Source organism: Pongo pygmaeus, chromosome 17 (genome assembly GCF_028885625.2).
Source record: "Pongo pygmaeus isolate AG05252 chromosome 17, NHGRI_mPonPyg2-v2.0_pri, whole genome shotgun sequence".
Classification (NCBI taxonomy): Eukaryota; Metazoa; Chordata; class Mammalia; order Primates; family Hominidae; genus Pongo; species Pongo pygmaeus.
In genome coordinates, this window is record NC_072390.2 from 92,677,386 (window position 1) to 92,685,782 (window position 8,397).

The window sequence follows — 8,397 nt, forward strand, 5'->3', positions numbered from 1 at the left end:
CATCCCAGGGATGAAGCTGACTTGATTGTGGTGGATAAGCTTTTTGATGTGCTGCTGGATTTGGTTTGCCAGTATTTTGTTGAGGGTTTTTGCATCGATGTTCATCGGGGATATTGGCCTGAAATTTTCTCTTTTTGTTGTGCGTCTGCCAGGTTTTGGTATCAGATAATGCTGGCTTCATAAGATGAGTTAGGGAGGAGTCCCTCTTTTTCTATTGTTTGGAATAGTTTCAGAAGGAATGGTACTAGCTCCTCTTTGTTCCTCAGGTAGAATTCAGCTGTGAATCGTCTGGTCCTGGGCTTTTTTTGGTTGGTAGGCTATTAATTACTGCCTCAATTCCAGAGCTTGTTATTGGTCTATTCAGGTATTCACCTTCTTCCTGGTTTAGTTTTGGGAGGGTGTATGTGTCCAGGAATTTATCAATTTCATCTAGATTTTCTAGCTTATTTGCCTAGAGGTGTTTATAGTATTCTCTGATGGTAGTTTGCATTTCTGTGGGATCAGTGATGATATCCCCTTTATCATTTTTTATTGTGTCTGTTTGATTCTTCTCTCTTTTCTTCTTTATTAGTCTGGCTAGTGGTCTATCTATTTTGTTAGTCTTTTCAAAAAAACACCTCCTGGATTCATTGATTTTTTGAAGGGATTTTCGTGTCTCTGTCTCCTTCAGTTCTACTCTGATCTTAGTTATTTCTTGTCTTCCGCTAGCTTTTGAATGTGTTTGCTCTTGCTTCTCTAGTTCTTTTAATTGTGATGTTAGGGTGTCAATTTTAGATTTTTTCCTGCTTTCTCCTGTGGGAACTTAGTGCTATAAATTTCCCTCTACACACTGCTTTAAACGTGTCCCAGAGATTCTGGTACGGTGTATCTTTGTTCTCATTGGTTTCAAAGAACTTATTTATTTCTGCCTTAATTTCATTATTTACCCAGTAGTTATTCAGGAGCAGGTTGCTCAGTTTCCAAGTAGTTGTGCAGTTTTGAGTGAGTTTCTTAATCCTCAGGTTTTTTTTTTTTTATTATACTTTAAGTTTTAGGGTACATGTGCACAACGTGCAGGTTAGTTACATATGTATACATGTGCCATGTTGGTGTGCTGCACCCATTAACTCGTCATTTAACAGTAGGTATATCTCCTAATGCTATCCCTCCCCCTTCCCCCAACCCCACAACAGGCCCCGGTGTGTGATGTTCCCTTTCCTGTGTCCATGTGTTCTCATTGTTCAATTCCCACCTATGAGTGAGAACATGCAGTGTTTGGTTTTTTGTCCTTGCGATAGTTTGCTGAGAATGATGGTTGGTTTTAATTTGATTGCACTGTGGTCTGAGAGACAGTTTGTTATGATTTCTGGTCTTTTGCATTTGCTGAGGAGTGTTTTACTTCCAATTATGTGGTCAATTGTAGAATAAGTGTGATGTGGTGCTAAGAAGAATGTATATTCTGTTGATTTAGGGTGGAGAGCTCTGTGGATGTCTATTAGGTCTGCTTGGTCTAGAGCTGAGTTCAAGTTCTGAATATCCTTGTTATTTTTCTGTCTCGTTGATCTGTCTAATATTCACAGTGGGGTGTTAAAGTCTTTCACTATTATTGTCTGGGAGTCTAGGTCTCTTTGTAGGTCTCTAAGAACTTGCTTTATGAATCTGGTATATAGACCAATGGAACATAACAGAGGCCTCAGAAATAATGCCACATGTCTGCAACCATCTGATCTTTGACAAACCTGACAAAAACAAGCAATGGGGAAAGGATTCCCTATTTAATAAATGGTGTTGGGAAAACTGGCTAGCCATATGTGGAAAACTGAAACTGGATCCCTTCCTTACACCTTATACAAAAATTAACTCAAGATGGATTAAAGACTTAAATGTAAGACCTAAAACCATAAAAACCCTAGAAGAAAACCTAGGCAATACCATTCAGGACATAGGCATGGGCAAAGACTTCATGACTAAAACACCAAAAGCAATGGCAACAAAAGCCAAAATTGACAACTGGGATCTAATTAAAGAGCTTCTGCACAGCAAAATAAACTGCCACCAGAGTGAACAGGCAACCTACAGAATGGGATAACATTTTTGCAATCTATCCATCTGACAAAGGACTAGTACCCAGAATCTACAAGGAACTTAAACAAATTTACAAGAAAAAACCAACCCCATCAAAAAGTGGACGAAGGATATGAACAGACACTTCTCAAAAGAAGACATTTATGCAGCCAAAGGACACATGAAAAAATGCTCCTCATCACCGGCCATCAGAGAAATGCAAATCAAAACCACAATGAGATACCATCTCACACCAGTTAGAATGGCGATCATTAAAAAGTCAGGAAACAACAGATGCTGGAGAGGATGTGGAGAAACAGGAAGGCTTTTACACTGTTGATGTGAGTGTAAATTAGTTCAACCATTGTGGAAGACAGCATGGCAATTCCTCAAGGATTTAGAAACAGAAATACCATTTGACCCAGCAATCCCATTACTGGGTATATACCCAAAGGTTTATAAATCATTCTATAAAGACACAAGCACACGTATGTTTACTGGAGCACTATTTGCAATAGCAAAGACTTGGAACCAACCCAAATGCCCATCAATGATAGACGGGATAAAGAAAATGTGGCACATGTACACCATGGAATACCATGCAGCCATAAAAAGGACATAAATGAGTTCATGTCCTTTGCAGGGACATGGATGAAGCTGGAAACCATCATTCTCAGCAAACTAACACAGGAACAGAAAACCAAACACTGCATGTTCTCACTCATAAGTGGGATTTGAACAATGAGAACACACGGACACAGGGAAGGGAACATCACACACCAGGGCCTTTCAAGGGGTGGGGGGCTAGGGGAGGGATAGTATTAAGAGAAATACCTAATGTAGGTGACGGGTTGATGGGTGCAGCAAGCCACAATGGCACCTGTGTACCTATACAACAAACCTGCACGTTCTGCACATCTATCGCAGAACTTAAAGTATAAAAAAAAAGTGAAAAAAATTTCAATCTCCGTTATATTTATCTAATACATTTCTGAGTTGCTTTTCAGTGTTATTTTGAAGATCACCGAGTTTTCTTAAAACTGCTATTTTGAATTCTTGATCAGAGAGCTCATCTACTCCTGTCTAGTTAGGGTCAGTCACTGGCAACTTGATCTGTCTGTTTGAGGAGGTCCTGGTTTCCTGTTTGCTATTGTTTCCTGTGGATGTACATCTGTTTTTGCATTGAAAGATTAGCTAGTTATTTGTTTTCTCTGCCTGGCTTGTTTTGATTTTTATTAGGTAGGTTTGTTCAGAGATTTCTTTGCAATATATCTATCTTTTTTGCTAGGTCACTGCCTCTTCTTGGTCTTTTTAAAGAACCAGCTTTTGGTTTCATCAGTTTTTTTTCCATTGTTTTTCCGTTTCAAATTTTATTGATTTCAGTTCTTATCTTTATTATTTAACTCTTCTGCTTATTGTGGGTCTATTTTTTTTCCTTTAAAAAAAGAAAATCTACTTAAACTTTGAGAAATGTATTTACTTTCCCACATCAACAGTTATGGATTATCATGTCATAATTATAAATGGCTAAGTCTTATACTTCCTTAGGAAAATATAGCTCTATTCAGTGCTATGGATCCTATAGAGAATTTCAATCCTTGGTCATAGTGTTAATAGCTCTTGGCTTCACAGCCCCATGAGCCCGCATTGAAATGTCCTTTATTTTTTCTATTTTCTTAAATTGGAAGCTATATGATTGAGTTTAGACCTTTTAATTTTCTAATTAAATATTTAATGTTCAAGTTTCCCTGTAAGCACTATTTTAGCAAGGATTTTCATATGTTATATCAGCATTTCATTCAGTTTAAAAAATATTTTTCAAAAATTTCTGTCAATCTGTTCGTTGGCTCCCTGGCTATTTTGAAGTGTGCTTTTGATTTCCAGGTACTTGGGGATTTAAAAATGTGTTGTCTGGGGTTTTATTAACTTTTAGTTCTAATAGTTTTTCCTTCATGTATGTTGGAGCTCTGTTAGGTGTATGCTGATTTAATATTCTTATGTTTTCTTGATTACTTTATCCTTTTTTGTATAAAATAACTTCTATTTACATAATATATATATATACATATATAACATAACTGATTTCTTTAGAACAAGAAAATTTATAAATGACATGATTTTTTTTTTGTCAAAGACTTCTTCAAGCAAGAGAGTACACATGGTCACTTTTGTTTCAAAGAACATGATGGTGAACAATGGATATTAATATTTTTGTTGTGCTTCAACCATTTACCAACAATTAGGCGTCAAACTCTCATGTTGATCACTTGCTAAAACGTAAGTATTCAGGAGAAAAAATCAAGAAAAGATAACAACCTTTAATCATATCTCCTTTAAGATTTATGAAATAAATTCTTTGCAACATCTTGTTTACACGAATCAGGCCTAACGTAGTTCTTGCTACCACGTAAGGTAAATACACTGATTAACTTTCTCTTTTCCAAATAGGTTTAAGGATATAACGGTAGGATAATTTAGCTGGCTGACTTGATTCTCTAGTACAATGAGTCCCTGTATTCTTTATATAGCAAGAAATTCTATCTTCCATAAAACTAGCTTATTATAGATTAAAAAGAGACAGTTGTTAAAGTTAAAAAATATTATTACACAAGGATAAATAATAGTTTAATCATGGCAATCTAACTCCCAAACTAACATTAAGGGAATGAAATCTTTTCAGAATATGAGTTTTAAAAACTTACAAAAACAGGGTATTAAAATAGCAATGTGATTTACTGCCATGATTTCTCTGACATATTAATCACGAAATAAATGCCTACTTGTAGACAATTTCTACTCAGAATTATATAGCCTCCTGTCTGACAAAATGATAAGCTGTAAATTTCACTAAAAGACAGTGAGAAAGAAGTGCTCTAACAGCAGTAGTTTCAATAAATTAGCATTACTGTTATACCTGCTGAGACATAATTCTCTTCCATTAAGGAATTTAAAAACTGGCCACCATTTTTTTCAATATACAAACATAATTATCTAGACTCTAAAATATCTTCCCAATTGAAATACTGATCATTATGTAATACAATGAACACAGTTCTAACTTTTAGGCACAACTCATAACTTCAGTGACAAATAACTCATACATACAGACATCAGCACTTTACGGTAAGAAAATCTGGGGTCTAATATAGCGGTCAAACTAAAAGGCCAATCCAGCCACAGTCCTTCATTCAAGTACTGTCTGTGGCTTCTTTCACACTGAAATTGCAGAGCTGAGTAGCTGCCAGAGAGACCATCTGGCCTGTAAACCCAAAATAGTTTGCAGAAAGTTTCCAACTCTGGAGCTAATATATCACCAATCTAAGAGGCTTTTCAAACAAAATCCGAGTAAATTTGCTTTTTGAGGAGTCTGATGGGAACCACTACAGATCTGCTTGGGTAGATCACGGAATTACACGTGTCAGTCATCAAATCTGGAAATTAAAACCTTAAATTCATATTGATGATCATTACTAACTTTATTTATTTTTTTTATTCTTATACTTTAAGTTCTAGGGTACATGTGCACAACGGGCAGGTTTGTTACATATGTACACATGTGCCGTGTTGGTGTGCTGCACCCGTTAACTGGTCATTTACATTAGATATTTCTCCTAATGCCATCCCTACCCCCTCCCCCACCTCACGTCAGGCCCCGCTGTGTGACGTTTCCCACCCTGTGTCCAAGTGTTCTCATTGTTCAATGCCCACCTATGAGTGAGAACATGCGGTAAATCTTATTTTCTGTTTTTAACATCACGATTGTGTTCCATGCTTAAAGATCTAAGTGTTTCTTGAGAATTTAATGGTAAAAAAACTATGAAGAAATTGGCTTTTTAAAAACTAATATATGTCTGTGTGTGTATAAAGGAGATTGCATTTTATATGAAAATTTGTCTCATAAAGTTGAGTTTCCCCTACCCTCATGAAAATCCTGAGAATATCCCAGAAATAAGAAAAACAAAAATTCACAGTACAAAGTCAATACACTAATCTGAGGGAAAAAAGATATTCCAAACATATATTAGCCAAACATTTTTAGTTATATCATTTTAAATATATTTAAAATTAAAGAGAAAAAGGAGACAAACATAAAATCGTTAAGGCCTTCTTCATCTATAATCTGAGGGGTGAAAATAGCTAAAACTGAATATCCTTTTAAATAAAAAATGTAAAAATAAATAAGCTCTTTGTTGTGTCATCTTTATAAACAATTATGTTTAAATACTAGTTTTTCAATTAGGACTAATGTTACATCACCATAAACTGAAAAAATATGTATTTTTCAGTCAGACAAACAGCTGATAATAGAAAAGTTCTTTAACATTTACCATACTAAAGTGGAGTTTGACAATTTGTTTTCATATACAGTCATGTTTCCCTCAACTATATGTTCTAAGAAATGCCTTGTTAGGTGATCTTGTGTGGAACGACGCAGAGTATACTTAGAAACACTCTGATGTACAGACTGCTACACACCCTACAGACCGAAGCTACGCGGTATAGCCTATCGCTCTTTGGCTACAAACCTCTATAGTGTGTTACTATGCTTAATACTGCAGGCAGTTGTAACACAATAGTAAGTATCCGTGTATCTAAACATGTCTAAACATAAAAGAGGAACGCACTATGTTATGATGGCTATAATCATAACACTAGACGAGAAGAATTTTTTATCTCCATTTTAATTGTATGGGTCTGCTGTCATATATGTGGTCTGTCATTGACTTAAACATCATTATGCGAAAAATGATTGTACTTAGAAGCAACTGAAAAGGGCTTCATCCTTCATCATCTTCCTCTAAAAGTAAAAATAAAAAAATCTTCACAAAAGAAGTTTCTAAACGTTAAATATGATACAATCAACCCCCAAATCTGTCTGCAATGCAATTCATACAGAGACATATATCCACAACATTCCCAAATGTCCATGTGTGCTTAGCACAGGAAGAGTCAAAATGTAAACAAGAGTTGTTATTTCTGTCTGAGAAAGCAGTCTTAATTGCCTGCTCTTTGCAAAATGCTAAATCAATCAGAATGAAAGGAACCTCAGAAATGTTTTCCACTGATTACAAAAGCTTCAAATCAAGCTCATTAAATATTCAAAATCAACCCAAAGAAAAATAGACAGCGATGTTTTGCTCTAAATACTGTTTTGTTAATGTAATTGACTCTGGAAATCCTACACTTAATTTAAAAAAGAAAAAGACAAAAGATTGTTTTATTCTTTTTCATCCACTTTAATGAAGACATCATTGAAGAAATATTCAGAGACTGTGGTTGGCTTCCCTTCAGGGGCCCGCTTTTGGCCACTTTTATGTCCTTTCAGTAAGGGCTGATCACAAAAAAACTGAGTTGCTGAGCTGCTAATATTCTCAGATTGAGTATTACTAACACTTGGAGATGCAAGCGGATCAGAGGACTCCTGCTTCTTTTTCTGGCTTTCATTGGATGGATTGGATCTTTTCAGATTCTGTCTTAATGCAGGGATAAGAGGCTTTAGGCGTTTCTTACTGTGGACCTGAGTAGGTCTATCAGACTCCAAATTATTCTTTGAACATATGAGAGATAAAAATCCCAGGGATCTTCTGCCAGGTCTGGATAGTGGGGCTTTTGAAGGTGGTGTTCTGCTGTCCATTTGCTCAGACTTAGGAGCAGCATCAGTTCTTTCTTCCTTATCAGACACAATCATTTCATTCTGAGGTAACTGAGGCACATTCTTGTCTATGTGTGTATCGGGAGATCTAGATCCTGTACTCTGAAAAGTTGGTTCAACTTGCTCTTTTTGAGGTTCTGGAGTTGTCAATGTGCTTCCTGAGATAGGAAAAATATCTTGTCCCTTGTGAGACTCCCCTGTTTCCTCAAAAACATTTGTTAATTCCTTTGAGTGCACCTCAGAGGTCTATGCTTGACAATCTTTTCTTAAAGTGAGTGAACAGTTTTTGGCAGGAGGAACGTGGTCATTTTCACCAAGCCTGCAATGAAATCTCTTCCTAGATACAAGATCCAAATTATCAGGAAGCTTTTGAGAAAAGCTATCTCTTCCAGAAATAGATAAACCCATGTCATCTTGACCAACTGAAGTTGCTGGTAAACACTCATGCCACCCCTTTCTTCAGTATTCATTGATTTGACCAATATGGGAGCTGGCAGTGAAGGGTTTGGCATTAACTGTGCAGTGGCTTTGGTTATTTCTTCTACTTTCCATTAGTTTAGTGGAGAAAGTAAAGGAGATTTGTTGAGATTTCCACCAGAGTTAAAATAAATGCTTGTTCATCTTCCCCATCTTGAGGTACATTAGCAACTAGATTCACTGTTAGGTCTTGAGGATTGATTATATTTTCTTGTTGGACTTCT

The 8,397-nt window shown here is 36.1% G+C and overlaps 1 non-coding gene and 1 pseudogene across 1 annotated transcript; both read right to left on the reverse strand.

Moving 5' to 3' along the window:
- Positions 1-3,575: 3,575 nt before the first annotated feature.
- LOC129019201 (small nucleolar RNA SNORA25) lies at positions 3,576-3,702 on the reverse strand. The gene has a single exon (XR_008495546.2). It is a non-coding gene; the product is annotated as a small nucleolar RNA SNORA25 (small nucleolar RNA).
- Positions 3,703-7,261: 3,559 nt separating this feature from the next.
- Positions 7,262-8,166, reverse strand: LOC129018799 (transcription factor TFIIIB component B'' homolog; annotated as a pseudogene).
- Positions 8,167-8,397: the final 231 nt, after the last annotated feature.